At 42.1% G+C, this 24,375-nt stretch overlaps 1 protein-coding gene and 1 non-coding gene across 6 annotated transcripts in view; both read left to right on the forward strand.

Moving 5' to 3' along the window:
- The window catches only part of auts2a (activator of transcription and developmental regulator AUTS2 a), a 1,149,797-nt gene that overhangs the window by 1,043,832 nt on the left and 81,590 nt on the right, over positions 1–24,375 (forward strand). The gene's annotated exons all lie outside the window — the stretch shown is intronic.
- LOC145357628 (U4 spliceosomal RNA) lies at positions 12,053–12,195 on the forward strand. The gene has a single exon (XR_013889322.1). It is a non-coding gene; the product is annotated as a U4 spliceosomal RNA (small nuclear RNA).

Below are 24,375 nucleotides of genomic sequence, written 5' to 3' on the forward strand. Positions count from 1 at the left end.
TGTTAACAGTCAAATTAAATTGAGTGGATAAATGCAAGATGGGAAAGGGATGGAGAAAGAGAGAAGGAAACAGGCTAGTGCATTGAAAGGGTTGGTGAGTGAATTTGAACAGCGGGGGGATAATATGACAACACTTGAGCGAAAACAGATCAGGAAACTAAACATGAAAGATGAATTCCATTATAATGAAGGCAAGATGAGGTGTGGGACAAGCAGGGAGCTGGGGCAAAGAAAAGCAGTTAAAAGACTAGCAAAAAATGGGGGTGCATGCAACAAGAATGAAAAATTGAACTCATTGTAAAGTCAGCTGACTAGGAGAGAGAGAGCATTGGAGACAAAGAGAATACTAAAGCATGTGCAGTAAACATATTTAAAAAGTTAGGGAAACAGAGAAATAAACTTTAAAGCTCTCACAGAAATGAAGATGCATAAAACTAAGCAGGAAAATAAATTACATTAATTGCACAGAGAATAGAGTGGACAGGAATAGCAAGGTATGAGGAAGGAAAAAGAATTAAAAACTGCCAGGCGCCATGAATGAGCACAAGCCTGGACTGATAGAAGTGGATAAATTAATTTTTAAAAAATGGAGCAAGGATAAAGAAATTTCAAAGTGTAATCTCCGTTTTTATCTAGATATTTATTGGTCTTGGTCCTTAGCATCCACAAGATCCCCCCTCTTTATCTGGATTTCATCCCATCGAAAGCAGTCTGGGACTTTAGGTTGAATTTTTGGCCCCACTGAGGTTGGGAATGAAGGGACGTGAGAGGGACCTGAAAATAATGGTCCCAGCAGAAATGCCAATGTCGCGACCCTGTCCCTAGTGCTGGAGTGCTGGCTATTCTGACCAAGGCTGGTTCGGGGCAACAGGGCTATCCATACCCAATGAGACAGGCAGCCACTTTCGGCTGATGTTTTATTGGCTGCAAGTAAAGGGGATTGAAGTAAAGAGAGCACAATTTAAATCCCTTTCAAATCCAGTTTACATCCATTTTACCTGGTCTCCTCTCCTCCACCCACCGGATTTCTTGCCAGTTAAAATGTACTCTTATTAAAAAAAAGAAGATATGATTAGTGCAAAGTAGAGACAATGGTGGGAGGAAGAGCAAGAAATGGGAGTTTTCACGCGACAGAAAGTCACTGATGGGTATAGGTGAATAGAGAGACCTACTGCTCCAATACAGGTCAATAAAGCCACAAAACACATTAGCGTTTGGGCTATATAAATGAAGGTATGAATACAAAAGAAATCAGATAATGATGGATTTGCAGAAGGCAATGATTAGGTCATGGTTCGTGTATGCTGCTGTTTTGGGTGGCATATTGTCGAAAGGATGTAGCAGTGATAGAGAGTGGAGAGCATCGATTCAACAGAATGATATCAGGGACAGGAAATTATAAACATGAAGAGATGTTTACAGAGCTTTCCATTGATGCAGAAAAGAGTTGACACATTTCAATTCTTATGAAGATTTTGGACAAGATAAATAGCCAAAGGCTGTTCCCTTGGGCTGTGGAATCAATGACAAAGAGCCATTAATGTAAAATTATTGAGGAGAACAGAAATTTTAAAAAATTGGTTTGCAGAGAGAACTTCTAGAATATGGAATACTGTACCCTGTAGAGTATTTGCAGTAGAGATCATTACATCCTTTATGTGGAAATTAAATAAACATTGGAAGCTGTTGGGCGATATGGCCAGCACGGTGTCACAGTGGCATGGATCCAGGTTCGATACCCGGCTTGGGTCACTATTTGTGTGGAGTCTGCCTGAGTTTCCTCCAGGTGCTCCTGTTTCCTCCCAAAGTCTGAAAGACCTGTGTTGGCCTTGCTAATTTCACCCTCAGTTTGCCTGAACAGGCGCCGGAGTGTGGCGACTGCGAGATTTTCACAGTAACTTCATTGCAGTGTTAATGTAAGCCCTCTTGTGACACTAATAATTCAACTTTAAACTATGTGGGGACAGGAATTTGAAAAGAGGTAGTAACAATTAATGAGGCATTGAATTGTTGCAGGAAAGAACTGCCAAAGACACCATTGAACAAATGGCTGTTTTCTGTGCTAAAGATCTAAAAATCTCCTGCCGCAAGCTGATCTGTAAGAAGAGGCTCGGAACAATCACATAATAGGAGGTGAGGTTGTTTGAGAGAGAGAGCCCTCATTTCTCTAGATGATCTCTTTCAGTGGGGAATTGGATTGTGACATTTTGGAATTCTCTATTACAGAGGGTTGTGGATGTTCCATTATTGAATACATTTAAGGCTGGGATAGACAAACTGTTAGCCTCTCAGGGAATTGAGGGATATGGGGAGCAGATGGGAAAATGGAGTTGATTAAATTGAATGGTGGATCAGACCTGATGGGCCCTATGGCCTGCTGCTGCTCCTAATTCGTATCTTTTTATGGTGAGCAAAGGAATCCTGCAAGCCTTTGAAGGGTGTGGATCCAGGTGCTATGTTTCATACAAAAGTGTTGCTGCTCTTCTCCAAGGGAAAGCCTCTCGGGGCCTCTTGATACTTGCTCTCTTGATGAAAGACTCGGAGGTATTTTTGGCTGATCAGCAGCAGCAAATTGCGAGCCAAGTAATTCAGCTACACTTAATGTCTCCCGTTACTAAGCTTTTTATTTACTAGTCTACTAAGAGAGAATGTTGCCACGCCGAAAGCCGGCGCACTTAGTCTTTGCAGCATTGTCAGTCTAAAAAACACATTTAGCGGGAAGCGACAGATCTCATTCAGTTCGGGTTGCTAACTATAATTTTGCTTTCCCTGGCTGTCTTCATTTCTCTTTGTTCCTCTTTGCATCTTTGGTTTAGAGATAGAAGTCTCTTCTCACTGCTTAACTTTTACTTGAGAAAGGATATACTGGCACTGGAGGAGGTGCAGAGGAGATTTACTAGGTAGATTCTGGAATTGAGAGGGTTGGCTCACAAGGAGAGACTGAGTAGACTGGGACTGTAGTCATTGGAATTCAGAAGAATGAGGGGAGATTTTATAGAAACATATAAGAATATGAAGGAATAGATAAGATAGAAGCAGGGAAGTCGGTTCCACTGGCGCATGAAACTAGAACTAGGGGGCACGGCTTTAAAATAAGGGGTGGCAGATTTCGGACTGAGTTGAGGAGGAACTTTTTCACACAAAGGCATGTGAATCTGTGGAATTCCTTGCCCAGTGAAGCACTTGAGCCTACCTCATTGAATGTTTTTAAGGCAAGGATAGATTAATTTTTGAACAGTAAAGGAATTAAAGGTTATGGTGAGCGGGCGGGTAAGTGGAGCTGAGTCCACAAAAAGATCGACTATGATCTTACTGAATAGTGGAGCAGGCTCAAGGGGCCAGATGGCCTACTTGTGTTCCTAGTTCTTATGTTCTTAACTTTGGGCCAATGTCACAATTATTGAGCAAATGGGGTTTTGAGATCTGAATGAAGTTTTCATTCTTTCACGGTGGAAGTTGGGAGATTTAAGTCTTATGTGCTTGTCCACTCAGAATCTTCAAGAGCCATTGAGAAGGCCTGATTTGCTGGACGGAATGTGTTTAATCCTGATACATCCCTTATCAAAGTGTTGCAGGATTATTTACTTGGCGATTTTGATTTGATAGTTACCTAGCAGGTCTTGAAAAGGAAAGGAAACTTGTCAGTTTTCTTTGTGTGTTTGAGGGAGGAAAAAGTTGTCAAGCAGTAGGGAGCTGCTGGCCGCACAGTCTGTATTTACACAGTCTGGATTTGCACATTTGGCCACAGATATGATCTAAAGGGAATGGGACTTAATTAATCACCCAATAATTGACATAATGGATGCCAATGCAGCACGGGTCAGAAGGTAAAAAGCTTTTTGAAACAATTTGTTTTGAACCTGAGTCAATTGCCATCAAAAACCTCTCTTCATGGCAGTTCAAACTTTCTTGTGCTACATTGGACTCAGCATTTATTTTGAGAAATTAAGGAGAATTTCTTTTTTGCAAAGCTGTGCAAGTATCCATTTTTTGCAAGGATTGATTAGACAATTAAAGAAATATATACCTTATTAACGAGCAAAAATCTAATAATGCTCTTTTGAAGCCTGTGGAGATTATTGTATTGTAACACAGATTCTTTTTCCCACTGACATGGGAAAGCATTGATTTCTTCACTGTGATCTGGAGAGGATGATATGATCTCTGCGACAACATTGGATCCTTGGAAAGACATGGTTTTGAAGGATTCAGAGTTCTTTGGGAAGTTTTCTTATTGTGTTTGTGCATGTTGACCAATGCGAGGGAGCAGAACCCTTGCAGCGCCAAGGTCATTTACTGTGCTCATAATGCGCTGTGCACAGTAAGGCCACCGTGCCCAAGAACCCAACCAGGCATGTTACACCCAGAGTCCTTCATGCGGACACACCTTGCTGACTAATGGAACAAGAAAAGCAGTGGAAACCTGAAATGCCTTCTTTGTTGCCCTTACCCAGCAATGAAATATGTGGCATAAGAATGTAGAGTGTATGGAAAAATCGAACAACTAAAATCAGAATTCAGTTTTGTGGTAATTTCAGAAAATTTTAATCACAGTAAATCACATAAAAGCTTGTAATGGCCAAAGTTCAGCCATACACTAGGCTATTTATTACAGACCGTCTGCACATAAGCATTCAACAGCAGTTTGTGAGACAATTGTAGCATCCTCAGTAAAGACTAGTGATACTTGTGATAATTCATCTGTGCCTCTCGCCAGACCAACTGAGCATTTCTTCAGTGTCATTATTTGCACTTTAAGGGTATTTACTGGTATTTAGTGCCACCTCTATTTTACTTAGTGTCTGGTGACAAAAAAAAATTGTCCTTTAAAAAGCATTTAGACAGTTATATGGATAAAATGGATATAGAGGGATAGGGGCCAAATGCAGGCAATTGGGATTAACTTACGGGTTTTCAAAAAAAGGGCAGCATGGACAAGTTGGGCTGAAGGGCCTATTTCCATGCTTTAAACCTCTATGACTGTATGAGAATTGTTGTGATGCAGTTGGATGGCTGATCTTTTTAATAATGGAGGGGATCAGGACTTGTCTTTTGGCATATTTAGGAACTATAGCAAAAACCATCTTTGTGAAAGTAATCCAATAAACAAGGGATGTCTTACTTGAAATAGATTCCAGAGATGTCAGACAGGATTTTCCAGTCGCACTTGCCCCTAAATTGGAAAATCCCACCCAAGGTTAACGGACCATTGCATGGTCCGCCCCCTCCCCCAGTCTGCTACAATTCCCATGGTAGATGATATGGGAAAATTCTTTGCCCCCTGCCCCCCCACCTCTGCTTCAGATGTATTTTAGTTGTGGTTTTTGATAGAATGACAGATGGGCAGCACAGTGGCTGAGTGGTTAGCACTGCCGTCTCACAGCTTCAGGGACTCAAGTTCGATTCCCAGTTTGGGTCACTGTCTATATGGAGTCCACACATTCTCCCCGTGCCTGTGTGGGTTTCCTCCAGTTTCCTCCCACAGCCTGAAAGACACGCTGGTTAGGTGCATTGGCCATGTTAAAGTCCCCCTCAGTGTACTTGAATAGGTACGGGAGTGTGGCGGCTAGGGGATTTTCACAGTAACTTCACTGCAGTGTTAATGTAAGCGTATTTGTGATTAATAAATAAACTTTTACTTTCAAAAATGTAAAGTGGAATTTCTTTGGGTTCAGCCAGGCACAGCTCTGGTTGATTTTAACTTGCTTTGACTTCAGCGTTGATTTTTCCTAGATCTGTGCCTGATTTTAGTGCATTAGGGAGACACAGAAGACTAAAATTATAGTGCGGCCATAGCAGTTACTCAAACAAATACATATTGTCTGGCAAATTCTTGTGGATGAGGTGTTGAAAAGCATAAGAGAATTGAATGTCTGAGCTTGAAGCTGGAAGAGAGCCAGCCTCCAAGCCACAAGAGATTGCTTGTTTCAAGTGTTTTATTATATGTGTATGAATACAAGAGCTGTGATGTCTGTGAGGAATATTTTCATTTGGGTGAAATATTAGTGGTATTTTCAATCAAATCAAAATATTAGTTCACGTTTTGGCCATGTGTGGGCAGGGAATATGTTACAGACAGCGAGTAGCACGTTTAGAAGAGTAGACTGCATTAAAGTTCCATAAAGTTCTTAAAAATAATTTTTTGCCTTTTGACTATGACTCAAATAATATACTGCTGCAGTAAAGTTAATAAGGTGTCCATTTCTGATAGCTTTCTCTTTGTTTGCTTTCTCACACGGCCTGCATCTTCCATGCTGTCTTTCTCAGCTGGCCAATACAATGTCAGTGGAGGATAAAATGGGGCTTTCCTTTCCATTCACATATTCAATATACTCAACTGGCTTGTCCTTAGCAGTGAGCAATTAAGGTGGCAAGTGAACTGCATGGAAGGGTGCAAGCCATTCAAAAACTGTGATTCAGAGACAGATCACAGCTCAGAACTTTTGAGTGTTGTGATTTGCCTTTGCGATCTGCCGCCCAGTGTATGTTTTTCTTCAATATTTTTTCTGTTGGAACTTCTTTTTGAAAAAGTCAAAGATATAGATCTATAGAATCCCTGCTGCGCAGAAGGAGGCCATTCAGCCCATCGAGATTGCACCGACAATGATCCCACCCAGACCCAATCCCTGTAATCCCAAATATTTACCCCACTAATCCCTCTAACATGGTAGAAACATGTTGATCAGAACTATCTGATCCTCTAAAACAAAGATGAGGAGGAACTTCTTCAGCCAGAGAGTAGTGAATCTGGGGAAGTCTTTGCCGTAGAAGGCTCTGGAGGCCAGGTCATTGAGTATCTTTAAGGCAGAGATGGGTAGGTTCTTGATTAATAAGGGGATCAGGGGTTTTTGGGAAAAGGCAGGAGAATGGGGATGAGGAAAATATCAGCCATGATTGAATGGTGGAGCAGATTCAATGGGCTGAGTGGCCTAATTCTGTTCCTATGTCTTCTGGTCTGTGCTGTTCCATAGAATTGCAGGGAGATGATGGCGCAGTGACATTGTTGCTAGACTGTTCATCGAGAACTCAGCTAATGTTCTGGGGCAGACGGTGGAATTTGAATTCAGTATAAAAAAATCTGGCATTAAGAATCTACAGATGACCATGAAACCATTGTCGATTGTCGGAAAAACCCATCTGGTTCCCTTTAGGGAAGGAAATTTGCCGTCCTTACTTGGTTTGGCCTACCTGCTACTCCAGAGCCACACAGCAATGTGATTAACACTCAGCTGCCCTTGGGCAGCTAGGGATGAGCAGTAAATGCTGGTCAGCCAGTGATGTCAATAAAAAATGGGTCGCCTGCACTCAAAACTGTGTTCCTCCTTCCACAGATGCTGCCAGACCTGCTGAGTCTGTCCAGCATTTTCTGTTCTTGCATCACCATTCTGCCCTTCAATTTAGTCAGCTAAATGCTGCTTAATTAATACAAATGAAGTTCTCCCTTCATAAATGATGGGGTATGATTTTTCACTCTTGAAGACATTTGCCCACTGGCAAAATATATGTCCAGGAAATTGACCAATTGGCGCAGCCCTGATATGCTCTCACTAGAGGTTGCTGGATCATTTAGCATCTAGTTTGTAATTTTAAAGCATGCTGAGGACGCCAGGTTAGAAAGTGTGGAACCACATCAACTTCTGTTCGGTGGAGTCGGGCGCTGTTATCTGTAAGGCAGAAATTAAGATTCTGACTTTTATGGTTTAGGGCCCATTTCTACGCCTACATTAAATGCTGAGACATCCATTTGAATCCCCATGAGAGAAAAGCCTATGCAAATCATTTGAGATGGAAAAGTCTGTTTCACTTCCCATTATTTATTTGTTCCATCAACGTGAAGGATGATTTCACTGCCAAGCAGCCTTATAAATTTACTGGCCAGAACCTAATGATGAGAATCTGGGTATGCAGTTTCTGAATAACGCTTGAGAGAGTGGACCCTGTGAGATTGCACTTGCCTTACTCCTTGGGATGTCACCCGAGGGCTATCTGTAGCTGCTGATTCAGAGTATTTACAATAACAGAGACTTTGGGCCTTTGAAATCTAATAACATACCTATTAAGTGAATGTATGAGTGCTGGGATTTTCTTAACGTCCATTTACATTTGTGCTCACACAAACAGCAGATCAATGGGTCCCTTGGGTGACCAACCAAGCCTGTGTTAATACTGCCACAATATTAGTTTTCTATCAGGATGAGATTTACGCCCAAGTTTTGCAATTTTATATTGCTTTGATACTGGTGGGGAAATGGAGAGAGGCAGTTACCCTGTCAAGTTTACTCTGGACTGCTGCCCGTAAGTACAAATTTGGCACTGCTAGTACGAAATGAAATTTGGTGCAATCTGATTTATATTATCCACTGAAAAAGCTCTTTTCAATTATAGTTTCATGGGCTCCTTGAGAACAATAACTATGTTTCAGAGTACGTTTTAATCTGCAAATGCATTTTGTAACATCATTCCAAAATCCTGGGAGTCTGCCTTTAAGAGAATAGGAACACAAACATCAAGAGACTGGAATCGAATAGTTTTTAGTCATGAAATTGTTTTCTGTCACTGGACTTATTTTCAGTCAGTGCCTCTGGGGTAGGTGGACCCATTCTCTTGAGCTGTCTTTAGGAATCATGTGAATAAGTTAAATCTTATGAAAAAGCGGCTGTATTTTCCAAACTCTATTTGTTAAAATGCGTCTGAGATATCTAGCGAAGGAGAACATAGCATTGACCAGAAACTGAACTGACCTAGCCATATAAATACTGCGGCTACAAGAGCAGATCAGAGGCTAGGAAATTTGTGACTCCCCCAACGCCTGTTCACCATCAACAAGGCACAGACCAGGAGGGTAATGGAGTACCCTCCACTTGCCTGAATGAGTGTAACTCCAGCAACACTCAACATGTTTGATAACATTCTGGGCAAAGCAGCCTGCTTCATTGGCACCACATCCACAAACATTCACACCCTGCACCATCAACACACAGTGAAAGCAATGAGTACCATCTCGAAGATGCAGTGCAGGATTTCACCAAGCCTCCTTACTAGCGCCAACGAGATGGGCTAAAAAGCCTCTTCTGCTGCTTTTCTGTGGTTCCTCTAACACCTTTCAAACCCACAAGCACTTCCATCTGGAAGGGTAGAGGAAGCAGACACATGGGAATACCACCGCCTGCGTGTTCTCCTTCAAGGCATCCACCAGCCTGACTTGGAAGTATATTGCTGTTCCTTCGCTGTTACTGTGTCAAAATCATGGAACTTCATTCCTAACATTACTGTGGGTGTACCTCCACCACATGTGTTGCAGTTGCTCAAGAAGGCAGCTCACCACCATCTTCTCAAGGGAACTAAGGAATGGGCAATAAGTGCTGGCCTAACCAGCGATGCCCACATCCCTAAAATGAATTTTCAAAAGTGCCAGTGACAAAGCATTCCATACTCAAAGACCTTTTAGATCATAGAATCCCTACAGTACAGAAGAAGGTCATATGGCCCACCGAGTCTGCACGGACCACAATCCCACCCAGGCCCTATTTCTGTAACATCACATATTTATCCTGCTAATCCCCCCTGATAATTTAGGGTCAATTTAGCATGATCGACTTAACCTGCACATCTTTGGACTGTGAGAGGAAACTGGAACACCCAAGGGAAACCCATGCAGACACAAAGAGAATGTGCAAACTCCACACAGACAATCACCCAAGCCGGAAATCGAACCCAGGTCCCTGGTGCTGTGAGACAGCAGTGCTAACCATTGTGCCACCGTGCCACCCACAAAGAAAACTAAATATATCATAAGTTCCCTCTTTTGGCTGCAACAACAGTGATAACTTGCATTTTATTAATGAATTTGACATAGGATAATATCCCAAGGAATTTGACAATGTATTAATCATGGAAAAGTGGATGCAGCGTTCAAGGCTAATATCAAAAATGTGTGACCAAAAACTCAGTAATATTATGGTTCTTAAGGACAGCTTTAAAGGAGAACAGGGAGGTGAAGAGATGAAGGAGCTCAGGGAGGGATTTCCAGAATAAGGGACCGAGGCCCTAGACCATTGATCACATTTCTACTAATGGTGGGGCAAAAGAAAGAGGGATATGCAAGGGACCAGAGGTTGAGAAGCTGAATATTCAGGAAGGAGCTTGCAAAGGTTACAGAGATTGGGAGGAATGAGGCCTTCAAGAGATTTAAACGCAATAAGGATTGAGTGTGATTCAGCTTGAGACAATGTCTAAAGGAGAGAGAAAATCACTGTTAGGTGTACAAAATTTGTGTTAGTAACCAGAGACTGGTTTTAGTCCTGATAATGTTTAACTTCAAGAAATTGCAGCTTATCCAGGCCTGGGTACCAGCTAAACAAACCATTGCTGCAGATGCTCCGGCTGTGATTGGATGTTAAGAATGGATCCATGCAATGTGTTAAAATCCAGTCAGAAACTCCGAGGTGTTTTATAGAGGTAGCCTAGATCATAAGTTTTGTAGGTGGAATTTGGCACAGGGAAGTATAAGATGCTTCCCTCCAGGTATGATTTAAACAACCCCTCAGGAGCTTTTATCAAACAAAGTTTATTTAAGAATACAGTTAACACATAGAAAATTAGCAAAGACTTTTATCAACTATGAATTAGGAAAAAAATCCTAATATTGTATATACTTTAACCGCTCAAAGAAAACGCTCTTTCAAGCATATACCCCTGTTCCAGGCTTAACACATAAAGTAAGTATGCTCACGTGATGCTGGATCTTGCAGCCTTGCAACACCTGCTGTGATTTAGTCCTTTGGATGGAGAATTTGAAACTCTGGCTTCCCCATCCTGTGAAGCCGCTATTAAATGCTGTATGGAAATATCGATGTGCTTTAACTGCAGTGATTCATCACAAGGTTCTGTCCTGAAAAGAAAAGTTGACCATTACATTGACCTAAATTGTTTAAATGTTTAATTGTGCTGGAGTAAATTTTCCATTGGGAAAGTGCGCACAAAACTGTCAACAATACTATGTGGGATCTTCAGTGTAATGATATGAAGTGAGTTAAATGTCTAGAACCCTTATAAATTGAAAAAGAAAATCAGCAGCTTTTACTAAGACAGAAAAAAAAATCCGCTGCTGGAATGCTTTGATTGACAGGACATCAGGTTCAACTTGGGAAAAAGTCATCTTCTTTTTCCATTTCAATTGTCTCCAATATTTAAATTTCCAAGAGTTTGTTTTGACAGCTCAGTCCATTATGAATACTTGGCAGGGTCTCAACAACGGTGAGCTACGATCACATTTTGATTGAGGTTTTAAGGGTTAATTAAAGCATTATCTTTCTTTGATATGGTAAGAGAATGCGCATTCATCTTTACAGTTGATTGACCACTTGAAGGAAAATAATTTTTTGAATTGCTTTTATGAATGAGAGATCTTTCAGTACAATTTGTTAAGTAATAGCTCTGTTTAATAGAATTTTGTTAAATGTGCATTTCAAAGACATTCTGAAGTGTACCCATTGTGGTTACTTGGTGAGTGGCCATGGAGTATGCATGGGGGTTACAAGGAGAACATGGAGAATATGAAGGGGGCAAGATGAGTATGGGATATGTTAATTATTTTGTTAGACTACAGCGATAAAGGGCATTGTTTAATGTTGATAGAGGATAGCTGGATTAGTGTGTGGGGGAGGAGAGCTGTAGAACTAAACAAAGATAATGAACTATTTCTATAAAAATGCCCTGTCATAATTTAAAGTTAACCAGCTGGCTTGGATCCTGTTAACGTATGGGCATGGAGGAGTTATGGGGGTGGCTGTGGGATGAGGTTTTGAGGAGGATAAGAACAGTTTTGGGAGCTGAGCTAGTGTCCATGAGAATTAAGACATGCTTTCTAATCAACACCCACACTTCTCCCATGTTCCTTCATTGCACCAAAGCTCACAAAAACATGACCTCTCTCTGACCACTCTTCTCAGAGGCAAAAATATGGTGGACATGGGATTTGGAAACAGGTTCACATTTCAAAAGCCACAAAAGAACTTTGTAGTAACTTCAATCAGGCCAATGAGGTTGGCCTATTGGAGTACGAACTGCAGTATCGTAGCAGATGAGGTTTAACTGAGGCGTGATTATTGCTTATTGAAAGCTGTTCCCAATACCCCGCTATAACAACTTGAAATATAGTCGACAATGGCAATTTTTGATTGTCTCTGATTAAGGATCCAATTGATGGGCCAATCAGGGAAACTTTGCATTGTACTTAATTGGGAGTGTCAGTCCCTCTAACACTCCTGGGAGGTAGACTGTTACTGCGAGCCGTGTATTGCTGTTAGAGTTTGTAAATAAAGGGATTTTGGTGAAGGGACTTCTAGCTCCAAGGACTTATTACAGGCACACCTCACATTTTCCCATCCTACATGGAAATCTGTCCTGTAGTCTGAGCACCAGAGTGAAATGAAATTCTCTTGTAGGGAACTGCTGCAGTCAGCTTAAAAATTAACACGCAATTCCCAATCCAGAGGTAGTTGTGGAGAGGGAGTGAATTCACAAGCCATCCAAGATTAGAGTATCAACAGATGCATTGCTGGAAGCTGTCCAATTAAATCAAGAGGACCCTGTGGTTAAGATGTCTGTCAGAATTTGATTCAGGAGTTCAGCAGGGTTACAAACTGGCTCCAGGTGTCAACTGGGAGATCCAGAATACCAGCAGAGCAGTGATCGACAGAGGGAGCAAAACCCAAGAACTGAGAACTGTGAGGTCTGAGGGAGGTCAACAGGTCAACCCATGGGATTAGTGAAGAAGAGGAAGCTGATCTGAGGATCACTTTTAGGGAGTTATGAGCTCACAAAATCAGGAGCAGCAACATGGGTTTGAGGAACAAATCTAACCTCATTCATCCCGGTAAGGAATTCTGAAGAATGAAAGCAGTCAGCATCAGTGGGAAACAAGTGAATAGTGACAGAAATGGCCTTTGAGTAAGGAAGAAAGACAGAGGAGGGAATGAGGTCTTTTTTTTATTATAGTGGCATTTGTGAGAGCTACAGTGGTCAATTTTAGTATAGTTTAGATTGCTTTTTTCAGGTTCACGGTACTTTTTAATTATCCTGAGATGGTGCACCCATCCTGATAGTACGACTCTGCAACAACGAAGCTGCCACAGTTTATTCCTGGATCTAAGCATTTGCTATCACCTGTGTACAGGTGAAAATAAACTTTTAATCTGGCTTTATTTGGGGAAAGGTATATGAGAAACTGGTCTTTTAGAAAGATCTGAATATGTGTTTAGAACACATGATGCAAATCAAAAAAGTCAATTCGATATTCCTTCGTAAATAAAAAGTACATGGTGCATGCAGAGCTATTCAAAATAATAAGTGCTTGTGGTGGATATGGTAAACCCAGAGAGTCAAAAGCTTATTTATATTGCCAGTTCATTATGCTGATAAATAGCTTTCATTGGAAAGCCTCATTTGAGCCAAAAGTGGCTAAATATGAACTAATGATGGATGAGATTGTCACTCGGTTTTGAAATCATGATCGATCACATGAAGATAATGCTGAATTGTGGTATCACAGCCATGTCTTCTCTTACTCTCATCCTTTCGTACATACAAAGCACCACTTGCTGATAGTAGAAAATGTTACAGAGGCAGGCATACATTTATATTGCACCTAATCAGTCTCAGAAATGTCTCAAACTGCTTCACCAACAATTAAGCAAATTGGAATTAAGCAGTAGGCAGTAACTTGCATTTATGTGGTACATCTTACGTCCTTGGGAAGTACCAAAGCACTTCAGCTACTTAATTTGGGTAATGTAATGGATGCCAATTTATAACAGCAAGGTCTGATAAATAGCACTGGGCTAAATTAACAATTAATCTGCATGGCATGGTGTTGATTGAGGACTGAATGCCAGCCAGGACACCAGTCCTTCCCCTCCTCCTCATCCTCCTCCTCCTCCTCCTCCACCCCACCTCCTCCCAAACTTTGATTAGTGCCATGGGGTCATTCACACCTGCCTGAATAGATTTGCCTGGTTTAACAATCTCAGCTAAAAGATGGCACTTCTGTCAAGGCAGCACTCCTATCAGTACTCCACTCAATTACAACATTTAAATTACATTTGGACAGGCACATGGATGGGAAAGGTTTATGGACCAAACACAGACAAATGGGACTAGTTCAGTTTCGGAAACCTTAAGGATGTGATTAAAAGTTTTTTATTAGTGTCACATGTTAGCTTACATTAACATGGCAATGAAATTACTGTGATAATCCCGTAGTTGCCATACTCCGGTGCCTGTTCAGGTACACTGAGGGAGAATTTAGCTTGGCCAGTGCACCTAACCAGCATGCCTTTTGGAAACAGGAGCACCCAGAAGATACCCATGCAGACATGGGGTGGGGGAGGTGGTGGGGGAAGAAGAATGAGTAGATTCAGTACAAATGATGACTCAAGCTGGGAATCGAACCCGGGTCCCTGGCGCTGTGAGGCAGCAATGCTAATCACTGTGCCACCATGTTGTATGTCCCACTGGAATTTATCTCGGCATGGATGAGTTTGGGCCGAAGGGCCTGTTTTCATGCTGTGTATCTTCATGACTCCCTCCTTCTCTCTCTATAACCCAAGTACCTAGAATGCAGTTTGAACTCAAAACATTCTGACTTAGCTAAGATTGTTGCTACACTGAGCCAGTCAGAAAGTCATTCAAACTACCTAAAGAATAAGCTGCTGTTTTAGCTAACATTGCAGAATGATTGCTTGGATGAGATTGCAAAGCACTGATGCTTAGAACATCATAATTTAGTTTTTGTTTGAAAGTGAAGAGGAAGGAAACAGGAGGGGAAAAGGAGGTTACTCTGGCTTGTTGTTCACTTTTACAACAATGCTGGGATTTGTAAACTGCCCAAGTTGTACTTACATCATTACAACCTCATTAGGTTGCAATGTTGCATTGATACTTTACCTAACACTTCCAGTGTTTTATACCTGTAAATCTATTGAACTCGTGAAATATAGTTCACATCAGACACCGTGGCCAGATAGTATTCTCCATTTCATGTGGCCTGACTGAACTCTGGCGAAATGAGGGTGACTGTGGTTTGTATTATGTTGATGTTCATGTCATATTGTGACTTTAATTTATGTCAAAATGCATGTCCCTGTGAACGTGTGTAATGCAGGTAAATAATGTTCTCTAATGATGGACTCATGCAGAGAGTCAGTGCTTTGGGTGTTAATGGCTGCAAGGTAGGTGCAAGGTTGAAACTGTGGAGTGCTATTTTTGTTCTGTGGGAGAGCCATTGAAGGCCAGAAGCAGGAAAATTGTTTATGGAGTTGTGTTGAGAGCAAGGAGTAAAGAAGCTCTTTACAGTAGAGGAAAATGACAGTATGCTTTCCATCCCCAGAAAATTAATATTGAATCCAAAAGAAAAATGCTGGAAACCCTCAGCAGGTCTGGCAGCATCTGTAAGGAGATCTGCTGAGATTTTCCAGCATTTTCTCTTTTGGTTTCAGATTCCAACCTCCACAGTAATTTGCTTTTAATTAATATTGAATCACTGACAGAGACTCACCAAAATTTTACATCAGCAAAATAATAGTGCTTCATCCAAGGGTTTTAAAGGAAGTCACTGAGAGCATTGCCATAGTTATACATTCCCAAAGTTCATGAACTGTTCCATTGGAGAAGTGCACATGTGACTTGACTATTGAAGAAAGTTGAGAGAGGGAAACCGCAGAGTTATCGATCGGGTCACCTAACATCTGTTCTTGGGAGATTACCTGAGTCTGTAATTGCGGTTTGAGTAACAAAACACAGAACATTTTCAGCTCATCAGAGAGAGCCAGCAAGGATTTATAAAAGGTGGGTCATACGCAACAACCCTGATTGAACTTCTTGAAGAGGTGACGAAAGCAATCGGCAGAGGAATGTGTACGGATGTTATTTCTATGAATTTTCGGGGGACACCTGATGAAGTCCATCATAAAAGGTTGTTGGCTAAAGTTGAAGCTCATGAAATTAAAAGCAAATTATTGACTTCATTAGCAAATTGGTCGAGTAGCAAGACACAAAAAGTAGCAATAATGGGTTGGTCCTCTAATTAGCAGCATGTGACTAATGGTATCCCACTGGGATTGGTCTTGGGGCCTCAGCTATTCGCTGTATTTGTTAATGACTTAGTTGATGAAATAGAGAGCCAATCCAAATTTGCTAATGGCATAAAAATAGGTGACATTATAAACAGGGTAGATAGAAGCGTAACATTGCAGACAGGTATTGATAGATTAAAGGAATGCGAAAAACTGGAACAAATGGATTTCAGTGTGAGGTCATCCACTTTGGACCTAAAAAATTGATAAATCAAAGTCCTTTTTAAATTGTGAAAAATATAAAGTATGGACACCTAAAGACACTTGGGGATTCATTTACATGGATGGTTAAAATATCATGGACTAGTCCAGAAAAATAATCAAAAAGGCTAATTGTAATGTTGCTCACTTATAGACTTTGTCAGGAACACAAAGGTATTTATGAACAAGGAAAAACTATACAGAGACTGGTAGCCTCTGATTACCCACTCGCAGTCCCAGTCAGACCCCCAAGCCAGGTGATCCTCTTCTGTTGTGTTGCCTTTAAATGGATAATCACCACACCCATGGAATATGGGGCATTTCTATAGAGAGAACTGGAATACAATGAGTTGACAGCTATGCTATGGCTGTGGTTTGATCATATGCATGGAATACTATGTTCAGTTCTGGCACAGCATCATAGAAAGGTGTATTGATGTTGGAGGGCAAGGGTTAAATTACAACTGAGCATTATGAGGGTTTTATTCCTTGGAATTTAGAACATTAGGGGGTGATTTGCTCAAAGCTTTCAAATTAAAGGAAAATGTTGGGATAGGTAGAGAGAAATATATCTGCTGGTTGGGAAATTAGGACCAGTGACCATAGCCTAAAAATCCAAGTCTCACAACACCAGGTTAAAGTCCTTACCTGATGAAGGAGCAGTGCTCAAAAGCTCATGATTCCAAATAAACCTGGAGGACTTTAACCTGGTGTTGTGAGACTTCTTCGTAAAAGTCCAAGGTAAGCCTTTCGGTCGCAAAGTTAAACATCCCAGAGATGCACAGGCTTGTAGAGATTCACGATTCTATTCCAAAAATGGCAATTGATGTTAGGTCAGTTGCTAATTTTAAATCTGAGGTTGATAGATTTTAATTGAACGAAGATAGGAAGGGAGCTGGAACAAAGCTGGGCATACGGGGTTGGGTCATATGATCTCCTTGAATGACTGCGCACGCTCAAGATGCGAATTGGCCTACTGTTTACGTGTTCCTAACTGGTCAGGGAACAAGAGCAGCAATGAAGAGATTGGTTTGGGATTAAACATGGCAGCTTTGCTTATTTAGGCTCTGAATTCTGATTGACAACCATTTGCTGTTTGACTCAGGCCCCGCCCTTCCCACAGAGCATTGAACTTGCAAGACAACTATTTTACAAAATAATCTGATTTTGACAAACTTGGGGCTCCCTCTGATTCTCAGAGCCTCACAACCAGAATATAAAAAATAATTCCTTTGTCATTGAATTTCAACTCTCTTGTCATCACTCATGCCATAGAAAAAGATTTGAAATCAAAGGAAGCACTTTCCCGACACACATGTAATATTTAGTCTCATACCGACAGTGACCAACCCTCAGCTGTAAACTCAATAAACATAAACATGAACTGCAAGCAAAAGATCTTGGAATTACCAAATAGCGTCATAAAAGAGACAGTTTAATGTTATCAGCTGTAATTCTTTGGCTGGAACTAAAACCTAAAGATAAGTAAGCCTTTTGGGGATTCGGGGAATAAAGAGAAGTAAAATATACCATTCAAAGGGAGGATGTTAAATCATAGAATATAGAATCAAGAATCATAGAATCCATACAGTGCAGAAAGAGGCCATTTGGCCCATCGAGCTTGCACCAGACAGCAATCCCACTCACACCTGATATACGTAACCCCACGTATTTACCCTGCTACCCTGGCACTAAGGGGCAATTTACCATGGCCAAGCAACCTAACCCACACATCTTTGGAAGGTAGGAAGAAACTGGAGCACCCGGAGGAAAGCCATGCAGTCAAGAGGGAGAACGTACAAATTCCACACAGTCACCCAAAGCCAGAATTGAACCCAAGTTTCTGATTCTGTGAGGCAGCAGTGCTGACCACTGTGTCACCTGAAGGGTTGAATGATCTGCGCATTGTTTAATAATAGTGTAGGACACTGGTGGACAGATCATCAGTGTGGTAATGAAAAGATATTAAAACAATAAAAAGTATGAAATCAGGAGAGGGGCAACTCTGAAGATGCATAATACCCGAAAGGAAAACATAAAAAGACCCAGATCTTTCAGTTTCCTTTTAGTCAGAGACCAGATGCACCCCAGATGATGTACTGTGGGACCCTTTGGAAATCCCAAAGCAAAGATTCCTTGGGAATTGCTCAGGATGTTTGAATTTCCAATGAGTAATTCCCCTACTCCTGGGACCCTCCCAGTTTTGCTTTAGAGTCGGAAGCTTTGGACAGCTCTACCTTACTTACCTGATAGTTACCCAAGGAATGTTAGACAGGAAACAATTTTGTCTAACTTTAGCTAACGATAAAACTGACCCTGCCTGCCCATCACGAATAGTGGCTCCACCCGCTCTCAACCTGACCTGATCAACCCGCCTTCCACTCCGATCTCAATAACCACTCCATCTAATTGACCCCTCCTCCAACCCAACCTGAATCCATATGACTCGCCTATCCACCTGCCTCCCTCCTCACTTGCTTTCCTACCCACCTACCCCCCCACCCCCACTCCACCCCCCCCAACTCCCCACCTGCCCCCCAACACCTCCTCAACTAACTGACCAACTTTCCCCATGCGCTCACCTTCTCTCTGCAGCTGTTTTCAAAACAGCTTTGGGGCATTGAAACTCTCCCCTAAAAAGGGTATGTGGTTTCCATGGGGATTCTCTGAGCTTCTTCCATTGAGGTTTGCTGCACTGGGTCAGATTTGAAGGACCCACCCCACCTCCCCACCCATAGGAAGACTGCCCTGAAATATAAGTGTGCATTCTTTTATGTAACCAGGATCGGAAATAGGGTTTCTGAACCTGATCGGAAGACCTGGGCCAATTGTTTGGAACCAACTTTGTTGATCCTGGCAAGGTGAAGAAAACACAGTAAGAAGTCTCACAACAACTGGTTAAAGCCCAACAGGTTTATTTGTAGCAAACGCTACTAGCTTGTGGAACTGGCTGTTCCTTCATCAGATAAGGAACCGCCATTTCTGAAAGCTAGTAGCGCTTGCTACAATAAACCTGTTGGACTTTAACCTCGCGTTGTGAGACTTCTTGCTGTGTTAACCCCAGTCCAACACCAGCATCTCCACATCACAGGTGAAGAAAAGCCAGGCCCTATATCCTAACTTCCCCTCACTCCTGTACACACAGCCTTGAAACATCTGAAACTTCAACTTTCTTCCCTTCCCCCCCTAATCAAAAGATAATGCATGCTCTGTTCTCACAGCTGCCGATGTAAGGAGAATAGGGGATGTAGCTCAGGCCTGAAACTACTAAAATTAATACTGAGGAAGATGGTTGACCCTTTGTGAAGACCACAAGATATAGGAGCAGAATTAGGTCATTCAGCCCATCGGGTCTGCTCTGCCATTCAATCATGGCTGATATGATTCTCATCGCCATTCTCCCCATGACCATTGATCCCCTTATCGATCAAGAACCTATCTATCTCTGTCTTAAAGACACTCGACGATGTGGGGTGTCCTTGTGGTAAGCTGGGTTTGAAGGGTGCAAGAAAGCAAAGATGGAAAAGTTGCGATGAGATGTGGAGTGAAAGGGAGAATCAGCGGTACAAAAAAGGTGTTCAAAAATCTCGATTTTAGTGTCTCTGCAAGCAGCAAGAGATTTTGTTTCAAAAAACACTTGTGTTTGAAATTGTGACGACTCATTAAATCACCACCGTGCCAACGGTTTCTGCGCAAGGCAAATGGTCTTGTGCAACACTTTACCTTCATGACCTGGCTCCATTAACTGAGACTGCTTCGAGGCTCAGGTTCACTGTAAATATTCAAGAATCCAATTCACCCACCTATTCCAAGGCTGATTTATTTGGTACTTACCTTTCAGAATGACACGCTGGCTGTGATACAGTGTTTTTCCTGGAGCCTTGACTGAAGTACTTTTCATCAAACACCAGAGGTGGAGTCAAAATTAATCAACGTTGGAGAAAGTGTCGCACGTTGATTTATTACAGTTTAGTTGTAACTTAAAGTCGCGCACTGTTCCCAACATTTATCACATCTCTATTTCATTCTGATTGTAGCTGGCAGCACCCTAAGCGTCGGTAGCCAGAGAAAACAAAACCCTAGCAGCAAACGCAGTTTCAACTCTCCAGAGATTATCTTAATGAATGTTCTTATGTATGAGGTTAGTTGCAGAGTACATTGATTTACTGCTCCCCTTCTCTGAAGTCTTTGCATCCTGAAAGCACACATTTGGGCTACCTTTTTGTTTTTTTCAAAAAAAAAGTTTTCTGACACTGTTTCTTTATGTCCTCTGGTGTGAATCATTCAGTACCACTTGTGTTTCCTTCCGTTGGGTGGATGGTGAACATGGGTGGTGAATTGTGCCATACCTGTACCAGTGTTCTTGCATGATTAGCTCATGGGGGTTATACATGCAGTGGACCAGCAACGTCAGTGCGTTCCGCATCCTTCCACGTGAATGGAGGACTTGTCCAATAAACACGGGGATAGCTTCTGTAGGCCTAAAGAAGTTTTCACAGTCATACATAATTTAACAGTCAGTCTTTATTGACGCTTAGAACTATATACATATACAGAGTAAAGGGTATAAACTAAGAGCTGTTTCCATGCCCGCTGGCACACACATCTCTGTCCAACACTCAACTGATCCTGTTCTCTCCTACTATGTGGACGAAACTGTACTCAGTCCTAAATTCACCCTATATGTGCCAGAGCCTTATACTACAGAGACAGTGGCTGGAATTTTACTGTCCCACCTACGATGGGAATCAGAGCGGGTGAGGGACAGACCGTAGAAAGGTCTGTTGACTTTGGGCAGGATTTTACGGTTTTGGGACGAGCGAGGCTGTAAACCCTACCCAGCGGCTCAAACTGGGCACCAGCTTTTATTGAGACACCAAGGAAGTGGTGGAGAAACAAGGCTAGATGTTACGCAGTATCATTAAGGCGCTCTTTTTGAGTTTGCCTTCCCCTTTCTCATTTCTCTTGTTGAGGATTCCATTTTTCTTGCATTGCCATTAACATTCTGGAAGTGTTCCATATCGAGTAAGAAATATCCCCTGTGACTGATGGGACCTTTGCAAATAGAACTTTATAAAGAAAACGTTCCGCTTCCCTTCTCTTCCTAATGCCACACCCTCATTTGAGGGGAAGTACAAGCCTCACTGGTAACTCTGTGAGCCTTGGCACAAATGGCTCATGGAATTAAACATCAGGCAGTATCGAATCGTAAAATGTAGAGCTGATTCACAAATTGAGCTCACATGGAATCAATATAACAGGAAGTTCCCTGTGAGAAATTTTCATATTAATCATAGTATCATACAGCACAGAAGAGGCCCTTCAGCCTATTGAGTCAGCACTGACACATTAAGTGGGAGGTCAGATGTTCCTGATCGCAGCTGCCAGCAGTTAGCCCGTGGCCCTGAATGTTTTGATGTGCCAAGTGATCATCCAGATACTTTTGAAAGGATGTGAGGCAACCCATCTCTACCACTCTCCACAGCAGTGTTTTCCAGGCTGTCACCATCCTCTTGGTAAAAAAGTTCTCTCCTCACACATCCCCCTAAATGTCCTATCCCTCACTTTGAATCTGTGTGCCCTCATGACTGACCCTTCAACTAAGCAGAACAGCTGCTCCTTATCCACTCTGTCCATGTCTCTCATAATCTTGTACACCTCGATCTGGTCGTTCCTCAGGCTTCACTGCTCCAATGCAGACAACCCAAGCCTATCCAACCTCTCTCCATAACTTGGATGTTCCATCCCAGGCAGCATCCTGGTGAATCTCCTCTGCACCCACTCCAGTGCAATCACATCCTTCCTGTAATGTACAATTTACATATTAATGTTAGATGTGAGAGTGATTCCAGTTCAGAAATAAAGTTGCATCAGGTTTTGAGACATCCTGAGATTGTGAGTGCTATGAAAATGCAAGTTCATTCTTTTATCTACAACTGGAAAGAAATAGAATCCAGAATTGTTCCTGTTCCAATCCCATTGGTTCAGTTTGCTTTCTCCTGGTGTTTTCTAGTGATGTCATGGCTTTTCGGTGCCACCAGAAGATGAGAAGCTCCAATACATAGGAGGAAGAAAATGGTTTGTACGTTGTTAACAGAATCAGACGACGGTATAGCATGGAAGAGGTTATTTAGCCCATCGAGTACACGCCAGCTGTTTCAAAGGGCAGTTCTACTTCCCTTCTTCCCCCATATCCCTGGAGCTTTTACGGTTTCCTTTCTAAGACAGCACAGTGGTTAAAGCACTACTGCTTCACAGCGCAAGGATCCTGGGTTCAATTCTGGCCTTGGGTGTCTATATGGAGTTTGCATGTTTTCCCCGTGTCTCCATGGGTTACCTCCAGGTGCTGCAGTTTCCTCCCACAGTCCAAAGAAATGCAGGTTAGGTGGATTGGTCATGCTAAATTGCCCCTGAGGGTGGGATTTTCCCATCCCACCTGCCACGGAAATTGCGGGGCCTGACCACGTAAAGGTCCCTTGACCTTGAACAGGAATTTCTGGCCTTGGGGTGAGCGTGGCCAGAAAATCCCACCATTGGTGTACAAAGATGTGCAGGTTAGGTGGTTTGGCTATGGTAAGTTGCCCTTTAGCCAAGATGTCTAGGTTAGATGGGTTAGCCATGGTAGGTGTGTGGGGTTACAGGGATAGGGTGAGGGAAAGTATGGTACTCTGTCACAGAGTCAGTGCAGACCTGATGGGCCAAATGGCCTCCATATGCACTGTAGGGATTCTATCACTCCCCCAATGCCATCATGGACGAATGTACTAGCATTGAATCTGTATCCACCACACTATCAGACCGTGTATTCTTAAATTATTATATCATTGAGCTTGTATTGCCTCTACTTACTTTTCCTGCCAAAAAGTATCACTTCAAGTGGCTCTACATTGAATTTATGGGCTGTGTGCCCAGCCCCTTGAAGTCCATTATTCTCATTCTCCCTGTTTACTACAATTTCAAGTTTTGTGTCTTTGTCAAATTTTAAAATTGTGCCAGAGAAGAATAATGGACTTGCATTTATCGAGCATCTTTTATATCCTCAGGACACTCCATCCTTTGCTTTCACTATCTTAGCACACAGGACAGCACTCAACAAGGTCCCACAGATACAGATAAAACAAATGGTCCATTCATCTCTTTGGGTGCTTTTGTTTTGGGGAAGAATGCTGACCAGGATGTTAGAAAAGTTCCTATTTTGTATTTTAAAAATAAAATGCCCTCCAGTCTTCTGTGTTCTCCCACACATACCAAAATGAGTCTCAGTTTAGCATCTCATCTGAAAGATGGCATTTCAAGAATTCCCTCAGTACTGCACAGCAATAGTTGAGCAGAGTCATAGCAGACATGCCAAATTTCCTTAGTCTTCTGAGAAAGTAGAGGCGTTGGTAGTCTTTCTTAACTATGACATCGCCGTGCAGGGACCAAGACACGTTGTTGGTGATCTGGACACCTAGAAACTTAAAACTCTTGACTGTTTCCACTTCATTCTCTAGTGTTACTTTCCATAAAATTCTGGAGGGTTCTGCTCAGCAGATCACTGTGGAGTGCAACTCCAGGCTCATTCAAATGAATCAGTGTAGAAGTTTGGGGCTTGGTATTTTTTAGGCGTCTTGGTGAAGGAGCAGGTTCAGAAGTAGACCTCAGTAAAATAAGGCTGCATGAACCTGTATTATGCTGAGCACCTAATTTGTTTCCTCTTTACGGTCTGCCCAAACAAATGACATACTTGTGCTGGACAGCATTCAACATATCAGTAATCATCAAGCCAGCCAGGTAGTGCAGAAGAATGGCTTTCAATATTCCTCATTGCTGCCATTTAATATAGGAATAAAAATACAAGAACAGGCTGCAAAGTGGCTGTTGTCCATAAATCCACATGTTTTTGATCTGTGACATGGTGTGGATACGACCATGTTCATCATTTTAGTGGGGTTGGTCTGGTTCTGGTACGCACATAGGTAATTGCTAAGGCCCATCGGTGCCTGGAATGTTCTGCTATCAACTGGACAGGATACCACGGAGTTTTGGGTGAGCTACTGGC

Source organism: Carcharhinus amblyrhynchos, chromosome 23 (assembly GCF_965287045.1).
Source record: "Carcharhinus amblyrhynchos chromosome 23, sCarAmb.v2.hapA, whole genome shotgun sequence".
Lineage (NCBI taxonomy): Eukaryota > Metazoa > Chordata > Chondrichthyes > Carcharhiniformes > Carcharhinidae > Carcharhinus > Carcharhinus amblyrhynchos.